General features: G+C 40.3%; 1 protein-coding gene across 6 annotated transcripts in view; it reads right to left on the bottom strand.

The window, feature by feature from the left end:
- The window catches only part of ACSL4 (acyl-CoA synthetase long chain family member 4), a 111,501-nt gene that overhangs the window by 67,291 nt on the left and 23,892 nt on the right, over positions 1-20,318 (bottom strand). The window contains exon 1 of one of the 6 annotated variants that reach the window (XM_050777621.1): positions 16,459-16,718. The exons of 3 other annotated variants lie outside the window; for them this stretch is intronic. The gene's annotated coding sequence lies outside the window, so the exon portion shown is untranslated. Of the gene's footprint in view, positions 1-16,458; positions 16,719-20,318 lie in introns of those variants that run through there. 2 more of the 6 variants (XM_050777623.1, XM_050777618.1) reach the window with 2 other exon arrangements.

Here is a 20,318-nt window from a genome sequence, read left to right on the forward strand (position 1 = left end):
CCGTTCAACTGATATTTTAAGTGGACAGTAGACTAACAGAGAGAACTAGACATGTAGGTATAATAGGAAAGGAAGGTCACACACGAGGCAATCCTCAACCCTATAATAATTGCCCAACCTGACAATTATATGCTTTTTAAAAGTTAAAAATAATAGTTACCCTCTGGAATTAACCAGTTATACCTGTTACTACTTAGGTATCACCTGGCTTGCTTTGAAAATGAATGTTATTTAAAAACTTCCTTCAAATATTGGGGCAAGGAAGAGTATAGTATGCAAAGCCAAAGGATGAAAGTGAGGTTCTGAAAGAACAGAGGAAGAAAAATACAGAGTCGAAAAGCACCAACTGAGAAACTAAAACATCTTGATCAATTTCATCTACAGACTAGCCAGCTGTTACAAACAACACTGCTGCTGTCTGGTTATAATACTCCAGCAAGTGTAAAGTTTGGAATAGGTTAGTTCCACTGTGTAACACAGCCAATGGAAGTTTCATTCTTTAAGTACTTAAAATGCCTCAGTATAAGGCACTTTTGCATGGTGCCAAAACAAGAACTCTAAGAACAGATTTAAAGAGAAGAGCCAGAGCACTAAAAAAGCCCAAGCAGAGCAGGAGTCTTTTTTCCCATCTCAATGAAATACTATTTAAGGAAGGAGAGTTATGTATCCCCATACAAAGGTCAGCCAAGAAAACTGCTGTAATCCTAACAGTGTTGATATTTCCTACTAGTAGATATTGCCCACGTATCCTAATGCATTTAGCTTCTGTTGCATCTGCAACGTAATGTACCTTTAAGATATCCTTTTGCAGCTATTTCTATGATTATTTAAGATATATCACCTTTAAACTAGGCAGTAATTCAATCCTCCTTGAAGCAGCTGCAGCCAATATGAATAGCAATAAAATATAAGAAGGTAGTTTGCTTTTTCATCAAAGACAAAACTAAGGCCAACACAGAGGGCAGTTTTGAAAACAAAACTGTTCTCTCTTACCATACATCTTTAACTCTGATTGATGGCTATGTGACCGTGTCTTACAAGCCAGCTTTTTTTTTAAGAATAAGAAAAGATTGGCTCACGCCTGTAATCTCAGCACTTTGGGAGGCCAAGGCGTGCGAATCACCTAAGGTCAGTAGTTTAAGACCAGCCTGACTAACATGGTGAAACCCCATCTCTACTAAAAATACAAAAAATTAGCTGGGCGTGGTGGTGGGCACCTGTAATCCCAGCTGCTAGGGAGGCTGAGGCAGGAGAATTGCTTGAACTCAGGAGGTGGAGGTTGCAGTGAGCCGAGATAGCGCCATTGCACACCAGCCTGGGTGACAAGAACAAAACTCCATCTCAAAAAAAAAAAAAAAAAAAAAAGAACAAGAAAAGATTAATACCAAAATGCTTTCAACAGCCCCATCTTATAGTTTTCAGGGCTGCTAATACCTGAAACTAGAAGGGAATGACATTGAGGTTCAGAGCCTTGTGCCAAGCCCAGACAGCACCCTGCTCTTTCAGCAGCAATGGGGCAGTACTAGTAAGAGCAAGGGAAAAAAAATGGTCCGGCGATATCAGGACATGGCCCCAATCCTGGACAAAAATCAAACTCGACACAATTGCCAATAGTTTATACTCACAGTCGTGTCCAACCCTTTGAATGCGAGGACTTTTTTGCTTATCTCTGGTGGTAGATACTGTGAAAATTATGTACACACCTTTTTTTTTTTTTTTTTTTTTTTAGCTCACGAGTTATCATTAGTGTTAGCATATTTTATGTGTAGCCCAAGACAATTCTGCAAACGTGGTCCAGGGAAGCCAAAAGGTTGGACAACCATGGTTTAGAGGATCATTCCACAGAACAGTTTTATGCAACTCAAACAGGTAACTGTGCAACTTTGATTTTAACTAAAGAGGTAGACGTCATAAGCAAAGTCCACAATTCTAAGATCTGGTTTTCTGTCCTAAACAAATTCCTACTCACTCCTCACAATGCAAAAGTAACATTTTCCCATGATTTCATGACAAAACATTACAGCATTTAGAAAAGACTGGACAAATGATATGACCTTAATGTTACAATTTGCTGGGAATGATGCAAAATTGGAGAAATCAACTCCAGGTTGAAAAATAATTGTTTCACCCAAAGTCAGCTGCTTCAAAACGTGTTGCTTACATCTCACTGAAGTCATTAAGGTAACAGGTAAGTGTTATATAACAATAATCCCAACTTTGAAAAAGAAAGACAAATTCAGTTTTGACTCAATTTTGCAAATCTTCACTGGAGACTGATCATCAAATGAAATACTGCAGACTTCTCAATATACTACTTAGCTTAAGAAATTCCATAGTCAGCCAAGTGCAGTGGCTCACTCCTGTAATCCCAACATTTTGGGAGACTGAGGGAGGTAAACTGCTTGAGCTCACGAGTTGGAGACCTGCCTGAGCAGCATGGCAAAACCCTGTGTCTACAAAAAATACAAAAATTAACTGGGCATGGTAGCGCGCACTTGTGGTCCCCATACTTAGGATGCTGATGTGGGAGGATCACTTGGGCCCAGAAGGTGGAGGTTGCAGTGAGCCGAGGTCACACCACTGCACTTGGGTGACAGAAGTGAAACCCGGTCTCAAGAAAAAAGAAAAGAAATCCCATAGTCTACAATTTGTTGTTTAAATATGTCTCTTAAGTAGAGACTAGATCTCAGATTCTTGGTTTTTAAAACTCAATGTACACTCTGGCTACAGACTAAGTTCACTGCCACTCCTCCTCATCTTTGGTAATATGCTAGTATGGCATCCACCTCCTCTTTTAAGCTGGCAGGGCCCTAAACAAGGTGATCCTTCAATCAAAGGGGGTGTAGGAAGACAGTCAATAGACTTCCTCAGTTGAAGACAACTGGAAACAAGATTATAAGGAAGCACTTTATCCCTATGAGGCTAACGAACAAACAAACAAACAAAAAAGCATGGTCTTTAGGGTTAGGGGTTTTTCAATAAAAAGATCAGCTCTGTAAAATGTGTGTTAGGAACAAATCTTCTGTTTTACTAAATATTGTCACTGCAATCACAGGCCAATCACTCCACAGAAACATTTTATGTAACCAAACAACAATGGCATAGATGGAGGGTACCACAGAGATAAGACAGGGGTTAAGGAACTATCCCACCATTAGAATGTTCTCCAAAGTGCCAGAAGTGCCACCTATGTAAAAGTTGTTACGCCTACGGCAGCTTAAGAGTGACCCCTACTGAGCTAGGATTCAAGACAGCTGTCAGGGCTGGTGCAAGTGTCAACTCCCCCATTTTGTACTCCTCGCGCTGAAAATCAATCATTCAGTTCTAACCAAGTCCACAAAGAAATGCAAAGATATGGCTGAGCTGTAATGGTGATGATGGGGAACTCCATTTCAAAACAGGAATAAAAAAGAAGGTCGGGGCCGGGCGCGGTGGCTCAAGCCTGTAATCCCAGCACTTTGGGAGGCCGAGACGGGCGGATCACGAGGTCGGGAGATCGAGACCATCCTGGCTAACAGGGTGAAACCCCGTCTCTACTAAAAAATACAAAAAACTAGCCGGGCGAGGTGGCGGGCGCCTGTAGTCCCAGCTACTCGGGAGGCTGAGGCAGGAGAATGGCGTAAACCCGGGAGGCGGAGCTTGCAGTGAGCTGAGATCCGGCCACTGCACTCCAGCCTGGGCGGCAGAGCGAGACTCCGTCTCAAAAAAAAAAAAAAAAAAAAAAGAAGGTCGGGAATTCACCATGAAAGTTTTCATTCTGCTACTGTCTCTTCTGAAACAGTCTGTACTTTAAGGGATACCACCTGTAATGAAGTAAATTCTTTGGGGGAATGTTTCCTTTAAAAAGCTACTTTCCACCGGGCGCGGTGGCTCATGCCTGTAATCCTAGCACTTTGGGAGGCTGAGGTGGACGGATCACCTGAGGTCGGGAGTTCGAGACCAGCCTGAGCAACATGGAGAAACCCTGTCTCTACTAAAAATATAAAATTAGCCGGGTGTGGCGGCACATGCCTGTAATCCCAGCTACTCAGGAGGCTGAAGCAAGAGAATTGCTTGCACCTGGGAGGCAGAGGTTGTGATGAGCTGAGATTGCGCCACTGCACTCCAGCCTGGGCAACAAGAGCAAAACTCCGTCTCACAGAAAACAAACAAACAAACAAAAAAGCTACTTTCCTGGCCAGGCACAGTGGCACAGACTTGTAATCCCAGCACTTTGGAAGGCCAAGGCAGGTAGATCACTTGAGGTCAGGAGTTTGTGACCAGCCTGGCCAGCATGGTGAAACCACTCTTCTACTAAAAATACAAAAATTAGCTGGGCGTAGTAGCACAGGCCTGTAATCCCAGCTACTCAGGAGGCTGAGGCAGGAGAATCACTTGAACCCAGGAGGCAGAGATTGCAGTGAGCCGAAATCGCGCCACTGCACTCCAGCCTAGGCAACAGAGAGAGACTCTGCCTCAAAAAAAAGCTACTTTCCCACAAACATTTTAATACTTAATCTCTTGATGATCAAGAGGATGTTAAAATTAAGTCAATGTGTATATAAATTTTTAAAAAACTGCTTCCACATAAAAACCCTGGCCTTAATACTTGACACTAAAAAATAAAATCTTAGTAAAATAGTCGAAAATTTTCTGGGCGGAAATCTGAGCTGTATAACATACTTAGGTCAGTCATTTTGCTTAAAAGTTTATAACATGTAACTCTATTTGAATGAATATGCTAATATTCACATTTCTACTTGAGTAAATAAAAAAACTACATAGCTTCCCATCTACGGATTGCTATAATTTACCAATACTGTGTGCCTGAGCCCTGCCTTTTGTAGTTTCCACGTTATGGAAACAACTTGCTTCACAGCAATTCTAACTTATTCCTATAAGGAATTGTCTGGGTATAGAAGGGACCCCGATGCCTTCTGAAATGGGTCTTACCTTAGTTCCTGACACTTTCTGAACCCCAAATATTCCACTAAAGACTTTAAACCATCCTAGACTAACCATGCTATTGACTGTTGACCAAATTTGGAAAGTTTCCGTGGTTCCAGGTGAAGAAATATCATTATCCTAGGCCTTCTCTTCTCTTTTCTACTGTCTGAAACATATTCATCTAACAATTGCTACAGCTACTTCTGCCCAGTTCTACCCTTCAGTAAAGTTGTGATTTTTCAACTATTCTTTGAAGCTGCTTCTCAACTTAGTATCTTCAGTGGTCATGTGGAACACAGGATCTTTTACTTGGATTCATGCCATGCGGTATTAGTGCTAGTTCTTCTTTTTCTTCTCAAAACCATGACTGAATCTTATCCTCATTCACCAAGTTCCTGTCTCCTGACTGAGGGAAGTTTTCAGTTTTCAGTTCATTTGAAAAGCAGAAATTACTAACATATCCTGAGCACAGTGAATTTTCACCATCTTAGCAGTGGCAGCTCTGTCTATTTCTCCAGGTTTTCTTTGATAAAGCATCATTCAGGTATCCGCAGGAGAGTTGGTCCTTCAAACCCCTATCATTATTTATAGTATTAAAACACTTTCAGTCCACATTAAAGGTAATAAAACAGAATACCTAAGAAAAAACAGGGGCCAGGTGTGGTGGCTCATGCCTATAATCCCGGCACTTTGGGAGACCGAGGTGGGTGGATCACCTGAGATAAGGAGTTCGAGACCAGCTGGGCCAACACGGCGAAACCCCATCTCTACTAAAAATACAAAAATTAGCCAGGTGTGGTAGCACACGCCTGTAGTCCCAGCTACTCGGGAGGCTGAGGCAGGAGGACCGCTTGAACCTGGGAGGCAGAGGTTGCAGTGAGGCGAGATCCCGCCACTGCACTCCAGCCTGGGTGACAGAGCAAGACTCCGTCAAAAAAAAAAAAAAAAAAAAAAACAGGTATTTCACCATACCTCCTCACTGCATTAACCTCATAACTACTACCACAAGAATCCACCATTAACATTTTCAATACCTCTCTAAAAGTTTAATCTCACATGCCCTCTCATTAATCAAGTGAGAAATAGAGAAACTCTATCCTGATTCCCTTTAAAATCTGCTAACTTGATTAGCACCTAAAATCCTCTGTACTGTGAAATCAATTCCAAAAAGGCCTAAATGGCTTTGGAGAATAGGGACACTGTTTCAATCATCATAACAAAAACCTGAGTATAGCTATGTTGGGCTTTCACATTAACACCATTGTCTACCAGGTAGAATCTTCTTCTGTAAAAGGCACTGTTGAATTCATGGAAAGTCATAAGTAACAAAAAGCCTTCAACAAATGTAAGATGTTTTCACCTCTAAATCCTACAGCATAAACCCAGAGGAAGTTATAATGGGTCTTCAGCAAATTTGTTTAACAAATACTTCTAGATAACAAGAGAAAGTAGCATACATACTTGCCCAAATCAAACTTAATTATCTGACACAGTTCTCCTAACAATCAATTTGATAAACTACAAACTGAGATACCATAGAAAAAGATTAATGTTGCTACAGATACCTAGATTTTCTTTACTTTTATAAGTTGTAAAAGAATACAACTACACACACCTCTACCAAAAACTAGCCACAGCAGTTGGTTTTTCTTTGAACAAAAATAACCATTCAGGTTCAGTTTTTAATTCTTCGTTAAAATCAAACTCCACCCAAAAAAGCTTCCTAATGATATTTTAATACACTGCACTTTTACATCGTCATTGGTAACTACAATATAAATAACACGTTCATAGTTAAATTCAAAACAGAACTGAACTAATTCAACATTAAAGACTTTAAAAATCCTTGGTTATTTACTTTGGTGACCATGACTTTTTTTTTTTTTTTTAATTATGGTTTGTCCTAGAAACCAGTTATTTTAACTAAAACACTATATTTACATGGCACGATGTTGGTCTTTTCCCAAAAAAGTCTTTTTCACTTACTTGGAGTTACTGATCCTGCAAGATGCTCACAATATAGTGTCGAGTTAAAGAAGCAAGTTACAAATCAGTATGTACAGTAAAAACCCATTTTTGTAGAAAGGTGATATATGTGTGCACATGTGCATGCAAGTGTCCATACATATAAGCACAAGCATATATACCAAAAAGTTGACAATGGATGTCTCTGGGTATGAAATTACTGCTTTTATTCTTTTTTATATTTTTGGTTTCAAAAATTTAGAAAATACCAATAGTACTTCATCGATAGCAGAAAACGTCATTTTTTTAAAAAACCTGAGTGTTCAGTACAAGGCTTAATTACATTTATAGTACAGTGTTGTTGTAGAATGAAGGAATCCTATAATAAGCATCCTCCAGTGTGCAAATCTTTCATATTGGTAATCTGCATACCTACTATCAAAATAGTTATTGTAAATTATAACATATAATATAGAACTGTATAGGGAAAAAGTAAAACTATACTGCCCTCCTCTAACACCATTCCCTTTTCCTCTAGGGATAATTACTCTTGATGTGTATCAATCAGATTGTTTTGTATTACCCATACATATGATGAGGGTTTATTTTTAGATAAGTGGAATTATGGTATACAACAGTTCTTTGACTCCCTCCCCCTCTCTTCCCCTGCTTAACAGCATACTTTGGAACTCCTATGTCAGTGTATATGGGTCTAACCGAAAGGCTTTTCTCCTTTTTTTATTTAATAGCTCAATGGTATTCCACAGTATAATGTATCATTATTTGAATTATTCCCGTACTGATGGCTATTTAGGATACTGCCAAATTTTCAGTTACAGTTTCACTGCATCGAAACCTTATACATAGATTTATACACATGTGATATTTCCCTAGAATTGTTTTCTAATAAAACTATTGGGTCAAAATGTATGCACATTTAAAAATGAGATGATTTTGGTATTCTTCAGCAAAGAGTTATACATGTGAACTCTCATTAACAGTGTATGTGAATGCCTATTTGTTAAAAGTGGATATTATATTAAGTTCTTGCCAATTTGTCTGGTGAAAAATGGTTTACATTTCCCTAATAACCAGAGTGAATTTGAACATCTTTTCTTTTTTATTCACCAGTACTTATTTTCCTAGGAAATGCCCACGTATAATCTTCTGCCACTTTTTGCTTTTTGTAGTGGGTACCTTTCTCTTATTGATCTGTAGGAGCTCTTTCTCTATTATGGATATTATGCAGTAGAAACCCTTTTTATCTAATGTGATTTGGAACAATTGGTTACATAATTTAAAGGGTTAATTTCAGGTAAACGATCATAAAAAATATGTATGGCAAATATTTCACCTTCCTTTCATCAGTGGTGTATATATATACACTCATTCGCCAAACATTTTGTGTGTATGGTTTTGATTTATTTTGGGGGGGCTTTTTTGTTTGTTTTGTTTGTTTGTTTCTGAGACAGGGTTTTGCTCTGTTGCCCAGACTGGAATGCAGTGGCGTGACCTTGGCTCGCTGCAACCTCTGCCTCCCGGGCACAAGCTATCCTCCTGCCTCAGCCTCCCAAGCAGCTGGGACTACAGGTGTGCATCACTATGCCTGGCTAATTTTTGTTTTTGTTTTTTTGAGACAAGGTCTCCTCTGTCACCTAGGGTGGAATGCAGTGACGTGAGTGATCACGGTTCCCTACAACCTCCACCTACTGGACTTAAGCAATCCTCCCACCTCAGCTTCCCCAGTAGTTGGAACCATAGGTACACGCCACCATGCCCAACTAATTTTTTGTATTTTTTGGGTCAGGCATGGTGGCTCACGCCTGTAGTCCCAGTACTTTGGGAAGCTGAGGCAGGCAGATCACTTGAGGTCAGGAGTTTGAGACCAGCCTGACCAACATGACAAAACCTCATCTCTACTAAAAATACAAAAATTAGCCAGGTGTGGTGGTGAGCACCTGTAATCCCAGCTACTCGGGTGGCTGAGGCAGGAGAATCGCTTGAATCTGTGAGGCAGAGGTTGTAGTGAGCCGAGATCACGCCACTGCACTCCAGCCTGGGTGACAGAGCAAGACACCGTCTCAAAAAATAGTAACAACAATTTTCTGTAGAGATGGGGTTTCACCATGTTGCCCAAGCTGGTCTCAAACTCCTGGCCTCGAGAGATCTGCCTGCCTTGGCCTTCCAAAGTGCTGGGATTATAGGCGTGACCCACTGTACCTGACCTGGGTCTTTTGTTTGTTTGTTTTTGTTTTGTTTTTTTATTTAAAGACAGGATCTCACTCTGTCTCCCAGGCTGGAATGCAGTGATGTGATCATGACTCACTGTGACCTTGAACTCCTGGCCTCAATCAATCCTCCTGTCTCAGCCTCCTGAGTCACTGGGACTACAGGTGTGTGCTACCACGCCCAGCTAATTTTTTTTTTTTTTTTTTTGAGACAGGATCTTGCTATGTTGCTCAGGCTGGTCTTGAACTGGCTTCAAGCAATCCTCCTGCTTTGGCCCCCAAAAATGTTGGGATTCCAGGCATGAGCAACCATGCCAGCCTCAAACTTTCCATATAGGGCCAAGAGGCCAAGACCTTTTTCTCTAACTCCAGGCCCATTGATTTTACATTTGAAAAGTAATGTGAGTATAAAACCCTTTTAGATGGCCGGGCGCGGTGGCTCACGCCTGTAATCCCAGCATTTTGGGAGGCCGAGGCAGGTGGATCACCTGAGGTCAGGAGTTCAAGACCAGCCTGGCCAACATGGCAAAACCCCATCTCTACTAAAAATACAAAAAAAAAAATTAGCCAGGCATAGTGGTGGGCACCTATAATCCCAGCTACTCGGGAGGCTAAGGCAGGAGAATTGCTTGAACCTGGGAGGCGGAGGTTGCAGTGAGCTGAGATTGCACCATTGCACTCCAGCCTGGGCAACAAGAGCGAAACTCCATCTCAAAAACAAACAAACAAACAAATACAACCAACATATACAGGTTTAGTAACAAAAAAAATTTACTGTACTGCTAGGTACACAAGCACACTGGAGTACTGGAGATCCACCAACTAATACCAAGTATTCAGTGTATACTGTATTTTACAAAGGAAATAAAAATTATTCAATGTGGTGAGTCAGTGGAGGTCAATTAAAGCTTCTACTGCATATGTAGAAGCTTTTTCATTTTTATTTATTTATTTATTTATTTTTGAGACAGGGTCTCACTCTATCACCCAAGCCAGAGTGCAGTGGTGCAATCATAGCTCTCTGCAGCCTTGACCTCCCAGGCTCAAGGGATCCTCCCACTTCAGCCTCTGGAGTAGCAAAGACTACAGGCACATGCCACTATGCCTGGCCTTTTTTTTTTTTTTTTTTTTCTGTAAAGACAGGGTCTCACTATGTTGCCCAGACTTCTGGGCTCAAGCAATCTTCCCACCTTGGCCTCCCAAAGGCGTGAGCCACAGGGCCCGGCCATCACTTGTCTTTTTAACTGGGTTATGATGTCTCACGCTTTCCAGAAGATTTTTTTTTAATATATACTTAGATTTTTAAAATATGTCCTTAAGTTATTTTTATGTATGATGAGAGATGGAGATGTATTACTTTCTAAATACACAGCCACCTGTCTTTACTCAACTTCCATTTTCAGCATCACACTTAGAACACTTAAAAGAACTAAAGTGTCAACTGCTTAGTTATAAGAAAGGAAGTTGTACAAACAAAATAATAAACCAACAGTCTAAGTTCAGTTTGATAGGCTCTTACTACTATGTAGTTAAGGATCACATAGCAGTTTCAGGAGCAAAAACATGACTATGCCTGGCTCTCTCATTACCGCTATGGCTCACAACAGGGTCTCCAAAAGACATCATAGACTGCATATTAGTCTATCTGCAGCTTACTGGTTGCCACACATGTAAATTTACATTCACATTTAAATAACCCACACTTAACAACAAATCAACCGTCTCAATTCTCTGTGCATTCCTTATTGCTGCTCCTAGAACACAGTGCTTTGGAGACTTAGTAAAGAAAATGAAGGCACTCTCCTGAATCACAGTATCACCTAGAAATGGAACCAGAAGATATAAAAAGTCAGGATAGTTTGTTAAATTTTGTGTGTGTGTGTGTGTGTGTGTGTGTGTGTGTGTGTGTGTAAATCAACAATTTATAAGGTTACCTCATCTCTGGGGTCAGCAAACTTTTTCTATAAAGGTCCAGAGAGAAAATTGGCTTCACAGACCATAAGGTCTATTTTTCAGCTCTGATGTTGTATTGTGAATGCGGCCAGAAAATACATAAATGAATGGATGTGGCTATATTCCAAGAGAAGTTTATTTACAAAAACGGGTGGTGGGCAGGATTTGTCCACAGGCAGTATTTTGCCAGCCCCTGCCTTACACCAATGTTTTATCGTTTTCAAATAAGAATCTACTTCCCTCATTGCACACGTATTTGAGTAAATATAGTAACACTGAAGGGACAAATAATGATTTCAGTACTGCCTTACAGAAATGAATATTCTCAAAATTAATCACTAACCTTTTCCTATAAGTCCTTCTCATATGAGCACATACATTTTTCAAAATATAAAACTGTAATCACCTTGAACCTAATACTTATTTCAAAAAACAGTTACAATGAGTGTTATGTAGCTGCTATAAAAGGAAAAATGCAGTCTAGACAGTCAAATACAATGATCTTTTATTCATTATTCTCATAATCAACAGTGAGTAGAAAAGAGTGCTAAATACATGGTCATGAATCATAACTTCACTACTGAAAATGCAGAAGTAGACTTTGCATTTAAATAAGAACACAAATTTGTTTTTTGGATTACTTACCAAAATCCTTGATGGAAAATGATACAGCTTTGCCAAAATATTTTTAATTTAGAAAGTGAGACCAAAAACTTCTTTAGCATATCATGCATCTATTTAATTTTAAAATACAAATTTTAATGTTTCATTTGACAGCCTGGTGAGGTAGACATTATATTTTTAAGGCAGCCATTTTAATATAGTGAGAGCATGTGTGAATATGTATTGACATTCTAAGCCATTAAGGCCACTTGTTCACAGAATATATTTGAGCTCTAAAATTGTTGAAAGAGAAAATACTCAAGTAGCTTGCAGAAATAATGGATGTTATACAGAACAGAAAGGAATAAAATTAAACAACAAAAGTTCATAAGATTTCTTGACACCAAAAGCACAGTCCATAGAGGAAAAATTAAAACTGGACCTCATCCAAATTAAAGCCTTTTGCTCTGTGAAATTCCCTGTGAAGAGGTTGGAAAGACAAGCTACGGACTGGGAGAACATATTTTCAAACCACTACCTGACAAATGATTAGTATTAAGAATAAAAAGGCCAGGCGCAGTGGCTCACGCCTGTAATCCTAGCACTTTGGGAGGCCGAGGCGGGTGGATCACGAGGTCAGGAGATCGAGACTATCCTGGCTAACACGGTGAAACCCTGTCGCTACTAAAAAAAAAAAAAAAAAAAATTGGCCAGGCGTGGTGGCGGGTGTCTGTAGTACCAGTTACTCGGGAGGCTGAGGCAGGAGAATGGCAAGAACTCGGGAGGTGGAGCTTGCAGTTAGCCGAGATCGCGCCACTGCACTCCAGCCTGGGCAACAGAGGAAGACTCCGTCTCAAAAAAAAAAAAAAAAAGAATAAAAAACTCTTAAAACTCACCAGGTTAAAAAAAAATCCAAATAGAAAATGGACAAAAGACATGAACCGACATTTCACTGAAGATACAGAGATGGCAAATAAACACATGGAAAGATGATCAACATCATTAGCCATCAGAAAAGTGCAAATTAAAACTAGGAGGATATATTACTACACACCTATAAAAATGGCTAAAATAAAAAATAGTAACACCACCAAATGCTGTCAAGGATGAGGAGCATTCACACATTCCTGGTGGGAATGTAAAATGGTACAGCCACTCTGGAAAATGGTTTGGCAGTTCCTTAGAAAATTAAACATGCAAGTGCTATACCACCCAAGAAGTACACTCTTGGGCATTTCAGAAACAGAAATTTATGTTCATACAAAATCCTGTAGACAACTGTTCATATGAGCTTTATTCAAAACAGGCAATAAATAAATAAATAAATAAATAAGTAAAACAAACAAAAACCCTGGTAACATCAGATGCCCTTCAACAGGTGACTGGTAAACAAACGGCAGTAAATCCATATTATGGAATACCACTCGGCAATGGAAAGGAACAAGCCATTGATAAAGGGTACATTCCTTGAACTAATCTCCAAGGAATTATGCTGAGTGAAGTAAAGCCAGTCTCCAAAGGTTATATACTATGTGATTTCATTTATATAAGCATTTTTGAAATGACAAAATTATGAACATGAAAAACAGATCAGTGGTTGCCAGGAGTCAGGGATGAAGAAGGGAGATGGCTACATCTATAAAAAGACAACAAAAAGGATCCTTGTGGTGATGCAATTGTTCTGTATCTTGACTGTGGTGGTGCTTATATGAATATACACGTGATAACATTATGTAGAATTAAATACACACATGCAAATGACTGCATTAAAGCTGACGAAATCTAAGTAAGGTTGATGGATTGTATCTATTTCCATTTTGTAGTTGTGATGTTACACTATACTTATGCATGAGATTACTATTGGGGGAAATTAGATAAAGCGTATTATTTCTTACAACTGTATGTGAATCTACAAGTATCTCAAAATAAAAAGTTAAAAGGGAAAGAGTATATAAGACCAGCCAATGGTAGAAGTGGAAAAACAAAGCTTTTACTTTTGCTAAAGGCTCAGCAATTGAAAGTGAAAGGATGGAGAAAAAGGTAATGTCAAAGAGTCTACAGGCTACAATAGAATCTTATCTTCCTTCCCTATGGAGCCTTAACTTCTCCAGAATTTTGTTTGTCCTTGATTTGACTGTTGTTCTTTTTAATAAAAATAAACTGCATGTACATCTGTCTCTCCACATGCCTCATAACCATCTCCATCAGCCCAAAGTATAAACTCATAGAATAGGGTTTGTCTTCTTAACCATCATGTACTGAGGGCCTGACATAAGTGACAGATGAAGGAAGAAGACAGTTGAATGAATTAATAAATGAATGAGATGCCCACATATTCTTTTAAAGTTCCTAGCCAATTACAGTTATAAGGCAGTATATGAGTGCAGTGGCGCGATCTCGGGTCACTGCAAGCTCGGCCTCCTGGGTTCACGCCATTCTCCTGCCTCAGCTTCCCAAGTAGCTGGGACTACAGGCACCCACCACCACGCCCAGCTAATTGTTTGTATTTTTAGTAGAGACGGGGTTTCAGTGTTAGCCAGGATGGTCTCGATCTCCTGACCTCGTGATCCACCTGCCTCGGCCTCCCAAAGCGCTGGGATTACAGGCGTGAGCCACCGCACCTAGCCATTCCCTTACAAATTTCTAAAAGCCATGGACGTTTAAAAAATAGTGCTGTATAACACACATTTCACTTGTAAGCAGAAATTAACGTAATACCCAACATTTGTAAAATGCTTCTGAGTTTACAGATTTTCACATATAATAATTTATTTAATCAGGATGAATTAAGAACTAAGTATACCTAAATTGAAACCACTATACACAAACCTTTGAGAAAAACATTCTACTCAACGGGTATAACAGGATTTATGACAGCCTTAATGCAAATGGCATTATATACGTGTGTGTATACATATATATTTGTCATATATATTCATTTTAAGAATATATCATTCAAATTGGGGGACTTGTGGATCATTTCAACAGCCATAAAGACACTTATTTTACAGACGCAAACACTAAGAGAGGTGAAGTGACTTGTTCAAGGTTATATATCTAACTAGAGCTGGGTCTAGAACCTGAGCCTCTTCAGAGTTCCAATTCATTTCTCTTGTCTTTGAATTGAACAAGACTCTTGTTTCTTCACCCATCTCACCCCTACCAAAAATACTGAAAGAAATATCTTAATCTAAATCACTTGTGTTTTTAAATAGGGGGTTTTCCAAAAAAAAAAAAAACCCACAAAACTGAATTTACTCAAGCTTTCAATTGCTGTATTACACCTTCCATGGATTTTTAGTTGTCAAATTATTTCTTATATCAGGACAATAAGGTACTTTATTCTAAGGTACAAGTATACTGACAGTTTAATGTTTCATTCCCCCACCTAAATGGCAGAGTGTTAATTCTAACAGGAATCTTACATGTCTTACACTTTAGCAGTTTCAATCAAAAGATGAGCTATTTTACAATTTAAGGAAGAGGCCTTACATTATTAAAATCTTGATTGATATGCTCAATGGCAGTACCATCATTGAATCTTCACCTGCTGTCTTATGTATCAAGAACATTTAAAAGTCTTTCTTGTTAGAGACAAAATAAAAGAAAAACTAAAGTGACAAGCAACTATGAGAAGTAAGGCTTTAATCAGGTTAAATTTGCATTACGCAGCCTGCATGAATTTAGAGGTCCTAGAATCAAAACACTAGAAGGAACCTTAGTTATGCTCTAGTTCAACAGACTGATTTTTGCAGAAGAGGAAACTGAAGCGCTGATGAGACCATTAACTAATAAAGCAAACCGCTTACTTTTTCAAAGGGATTCATTTCAATGCCATTTTACCCTTATTTTGCATCTCACTGTTGTTTCTCAGGGCGACGGTTGACCTTTTTTTTAGGTGAAAAGAGCTAATAGAGCAAATTAATTTCAAGAGGGTGAAAAATGCCTTTGAAGGAGGAGATGCTGGAGTGAAGAGGAGAAATGACGTCTTATTTAAAATATGTAACCCCTTGATGGGGTTAGACAATGAATCATATTCTCCTAGATTTTTCTATGTCTATAGACATCAGCCACAGTTCTTTCGGGCACTCAAACGAGAGGAAGAGGAAGTGAATAAAGCTCATACTAAATATATAGCACCCACTGAAGGCAGGGATGTAGACAAGAAAGAACGGGGGTGGGGGAAGGAAGGAAAGCACGCGTCGCCAGGATCCAGCTGTTTTCTAACATACCTAATCCTACGGAAGCTAGGAAGATATTGGAAGCAAGGAAGATATCGGAAGCGAGGGCATCCCTCAAATTCGAGAGGGCGGATGCCTAGGGCTAGAGAGACTCCCTGGCCCTCTTTAACAGAGCGACTGGGAGGGGACAAAATGGAGTTGAGGTTTAGGGGCATCCTAAAGGTCGTTTGGAGGTCTAGCAAGCACTTCATGGTCTCCTCTGGAAAGGGCCGTGGCAAAACCTACTACCCCGATCAGGAAGATGACTTCTAGCCCTCGGGATGCGGTGAGCGGCAGGAAGAGGCAGGCTGGGGTTCCGAGGACCCCAGACTCCATCACAGGAGGTTACTGTAACCTAGGGAATCTTCCCGGCCCCAGCGGAGGCGAGCGGATAGATAGCCCTAGCTCAAGAAAAAAAGCGAGCCGATTCCAGCAGCTGGAATGCCCACCCAACCTCCTCCCGGCTCAGGTGAGGTACGCCAGTCCCCACCCTGGAGATGGGGCCCTGGTACCGACAGGGCAAGGGTGCCGGGGCCGCAGCCTCCCCAGCCAGGGATACTCACCGGAGGGGCGGCCCACCGCGTCTTCGCAGCCGGCTGGCGCCTGGCACTCGGGAAGCTCGCAAAAAGGAACCGCGTGCCCGCTAGCGCTGGGACGAGGAGGAGCGCGCCGTGGAGGCCAGAGAAAAAGCCGCAGCGGCGCGCGCGCACCCGGACAGCCGGCGGAGGCGGGGCTCAGCGCGATCCCGGAAAAGACGCGCCCGGAGGGGCGGGCGGAGCGGGGGCGCGCGGTGGTGTGGCAGAGCCAGCCGAATCGCTGGCTGCAGACGGCTCGGCCCACCCACGCGCCCGCCCCCGCTCGCCCGGGACGTCAGCCGAAAAGGCGGAGCCGAACGGGCTTCCCGGGGAGAGGGAGGGGTGCTGCGGGGAAGGCGAGGCGGCTAACGGCTCGCCTCAAGTTGTTGCTCCCGCTGGCGAGCCGCTTCTGTCAGGCTCGCTGCTGGTGTCGTTGAGTGTGTTTCCGAATGTCCTTGCGCCTAATAGCAGTGAGGCGCAGGACTGGCCCACGCCCTCACCTGCGGCTTGCTTCGCAGGACTCCACCCCAGGATAAAAGTTCCCCTCGGGTCATCTTCCAGCTGCCCTCAAAAGACACTCGTTTTTGTATTTCACTGCTCCAAGTTTAGAGAGCTATCTTAAACACTCTGACTAAAAACATCTTGCTCTTGTAAGCCTGAGCTGATGCCTCTCATCCATTTATCTTGCCTCTCACTGCGTTAAGATCCCCGCTGACTTCCACTGATGAAATATCACAAGGACGCAGGATTTTCACGTTGTCTTTCCATTTCCACGATGGTTTCATGGCAAAACAACCCCCAACTGATAAGGAAAAGTCACCGCAGCTCTGTGACATCTTACTAGCCCTGATCATTGCTTATAAGCTGGTCATACGAATGCTGTTACAATAGATGCAAGAAATTGCCATTAAAATTAAAATTCCAGCGAACTATCTGAGGGCTTCAAAAGGGAAAGACCATAATTGCAAATGAGCCCTGATAAACTGCCAAGAATATATCACCCAAAAAATTAAATCTCAAGAATTCTTCCAGTTCCCTGATGTGTAATGGTGAACTAGTTTCCTGTTCCTGATGGCAATCGACATTTCACTTCACCTGCTGATTTCCATTTTCCCATAGATTACCATTTCTGCTTGTGTGTGTGTATATGTGTGTATATATGTGTGTGTGTGTATATATATGTATATATAAAATGCCTTACCACCTGAGATTACAGGCTAGAGTAGTTCTTAAACTTCAGTGTGCATCACAATTATCTGGGGTGCTTGTTAAAATGTAGGTACCTGGAGCTACAACCCCCCGGTATTTTTATTCTGATCTGGGTAGGGATAAGAAATTTGAATTTTTAATAAGCAGTCCAGGTGATACTAAAAGTGGTTAGCTGAGAGCACAGAGCTACAGTTTTTGTGTGTTACTACTCTAAAGCCATATTACCATTTCAATTTCCAAGAAACCTACCTACTTACATAAAATATACCTATAAATATTGCTAAGACAGTCGTGTAGCTTCCTTTTTGAAGATTGACCTACCAAGTTCAGTACTTCAAACAACTAGTTTAATTGCATTGTTTATTTTATGAAATCTTGTTTCAATACCAGAAATCAGCAATCATTTTTCAGGTAACTATGATGTACAGAGCACTATCACCTACAGTTGGCTTAACACAAATGAAATTGAAGAAATGAATATCGCTGCTCTCAACAAAGTTAGTGTCTACTTGTGGAATTAAAATATAGACATAATACAAACCCAGTGTAGCACATAAATCAATGTGTTGGATGAAGATGAAAAAGAACTTGTAATTAAAGAGTACTTTTGCCAGTTTCCTTTATTGTCAGTCTCTTAGCCCAGACATTTTCAATTAGGTAATTTCCTCTGAACAGTCTTCAGCTTACTGAAGTTCCTCCAGCTCTACAAGACATAAAGGAAAGAAATCACTATAGCCTGAAACTATCCGTTTTTCGGTATACGAATGTGTGTATGATATACATATAAGTATGTTTATCAGACCAAGAAGCTACTTGGATTTTCAAGATTTCTTATTACTTAAACTATTCGTTAGTGTGTACAGTTCTGGCTGTCTTCATCACCTACCACATCTCACCTTCTTCCCCATTTAACTACACCCAAGTTGAAGAGGAAAGAAGAACTATATCTCCAAAAAGGAAACCAAGTATAACCACGCTATTTCCAGCTTTCCTTTTTCAGAGTCAAAACAAACCTTGCTTAATTTCTTGTCATCAGAAACCTTCCAGAAATTACTGCCCAGGAGCAAAATATTTCCCAAGCAGCTGTCTGACATTTTAAAGAGAACATTTGCAACGCTGTTTATTAGGAAGATAGGGTATTATTATCCCTATTTCACAGATGAAGAAATAGATGCAGGTTAAGTGTCTTGTCCAGTCACACAACTAACTAGTAACAGAGCCTGAATTTCCTACTACACTGCTTATGACTCCTAGACCAGGGTGCTTGCCGCTACATCAAGCTGCCTCTGTAATGAGTCCTACCCAGAACTACCAAACCAATTGGAAATGGAGTAGATAAACGTATGGAAATGGAAGAGTTAGGGAAATGTACAATGCAATTGACAGATTCAAAATACAATGTAGTAAGTACTAAAAGCATGAGAATTAGTCTGTTAGAAGCTAAACAGAATTTAAAGGACAGCTCTGTTAAGAGGCACTGATATTTAGGCCTTGCCTGTTTTATTATTCTGTAACAAGAAGCTGAAACAGATAGCCAGGCTGCTCTTGGCATTAGTTATTTATGGAAGGGCAAAAAACAACTGTTCTTCATTGACTGTGTAACAAGCCTTTGCGTGTTAAACTTCACGGGTTTGTAGAATAATAATAATTTTCTCTTGCGGTCCAAATACAAGCAGCAGGACTTCATAATAATATTTGCATTGACAAGTTGTGTTAGATTTTGTCATTAACAAACCTTATTTTTGGCAGACCCAACAACCAGGCCAAATATTGTCTTTAGTGGCTTGTGTTAAACAACCAGTGAAATCAGAAACCTAGGCAGAAGATGATCTCACTGTGAACATAAATAATAACCTAAGCCACTCCTTTAAAAAATGATCAAAGGCATAGTAGCTACATCTAAATGTTATTTTTGAGAAACGATTTGTTTTTTCAAAATAACTATTTCTTTTCATTCTGGCACATTTTTCAGGTTTTTAAATTAATGGAAACACCAAAACAAACAGACATCTAATGCACCCAGATAGGAAGACACAGTATTGTATGGAGTCAAGTCTTTGGAAATTAATCCATCAGGACATTGTGGTCCACGTCAAAATCACAGCAGGATTTTAATGGAACTTAATTTCAGTTTCTCTCATGAAACTCCTTATTTGTCCTTTTTAAAGATAACTCCAACCCCCCCTAAATAAAATCCTCCACAGTTATCCTTGAAATTGTTTGTGCAACCTTCCTATAAAGGATCAAAAATAACAAAATATTTTTATTATCCATAAGGCCATAAGTATGCGAAAAATCTGCTGTGGTTGTCGTTGAATCTGTAAGAACGTTGCTTTTCGTATATTTTTGCCCACTCTCTGTAGTGATTCTAGCCCAGTAATATTATGAAAAAAGATAGGTCATCGATATCATAACTTGCCTTAAATGTCTCTTTGTTATCCTTTCCCTTTAAGATACAAAAAGCTTCCAATATGTCCTATTTTTAAAAAGACCAGTAAAATAACAAAATTTTAATGTGTCCCTTACTCAAAATCTTCCACTGTTAGTGCTGGGAAGCTACTTAGATGCAGAGTAGCAGGATGGAAACCATATGGGTTTGGACTTAAGCCAACCACTCTAGACCAAGTTATATAACATTT

This window comes from Macaca thibetana, chromosome X, assembly GCF_024542745.1.
Source record: "Macaca thibetana thibetana isolate TM-01 chromosome X, ASM2454274v1, whole genome shotgun sequence".
NCBI lineage: Eukaryota > Metazoa > Chordata > Mammalia > Primates > Cercopithecidae > Macaca > Macaca thibetana.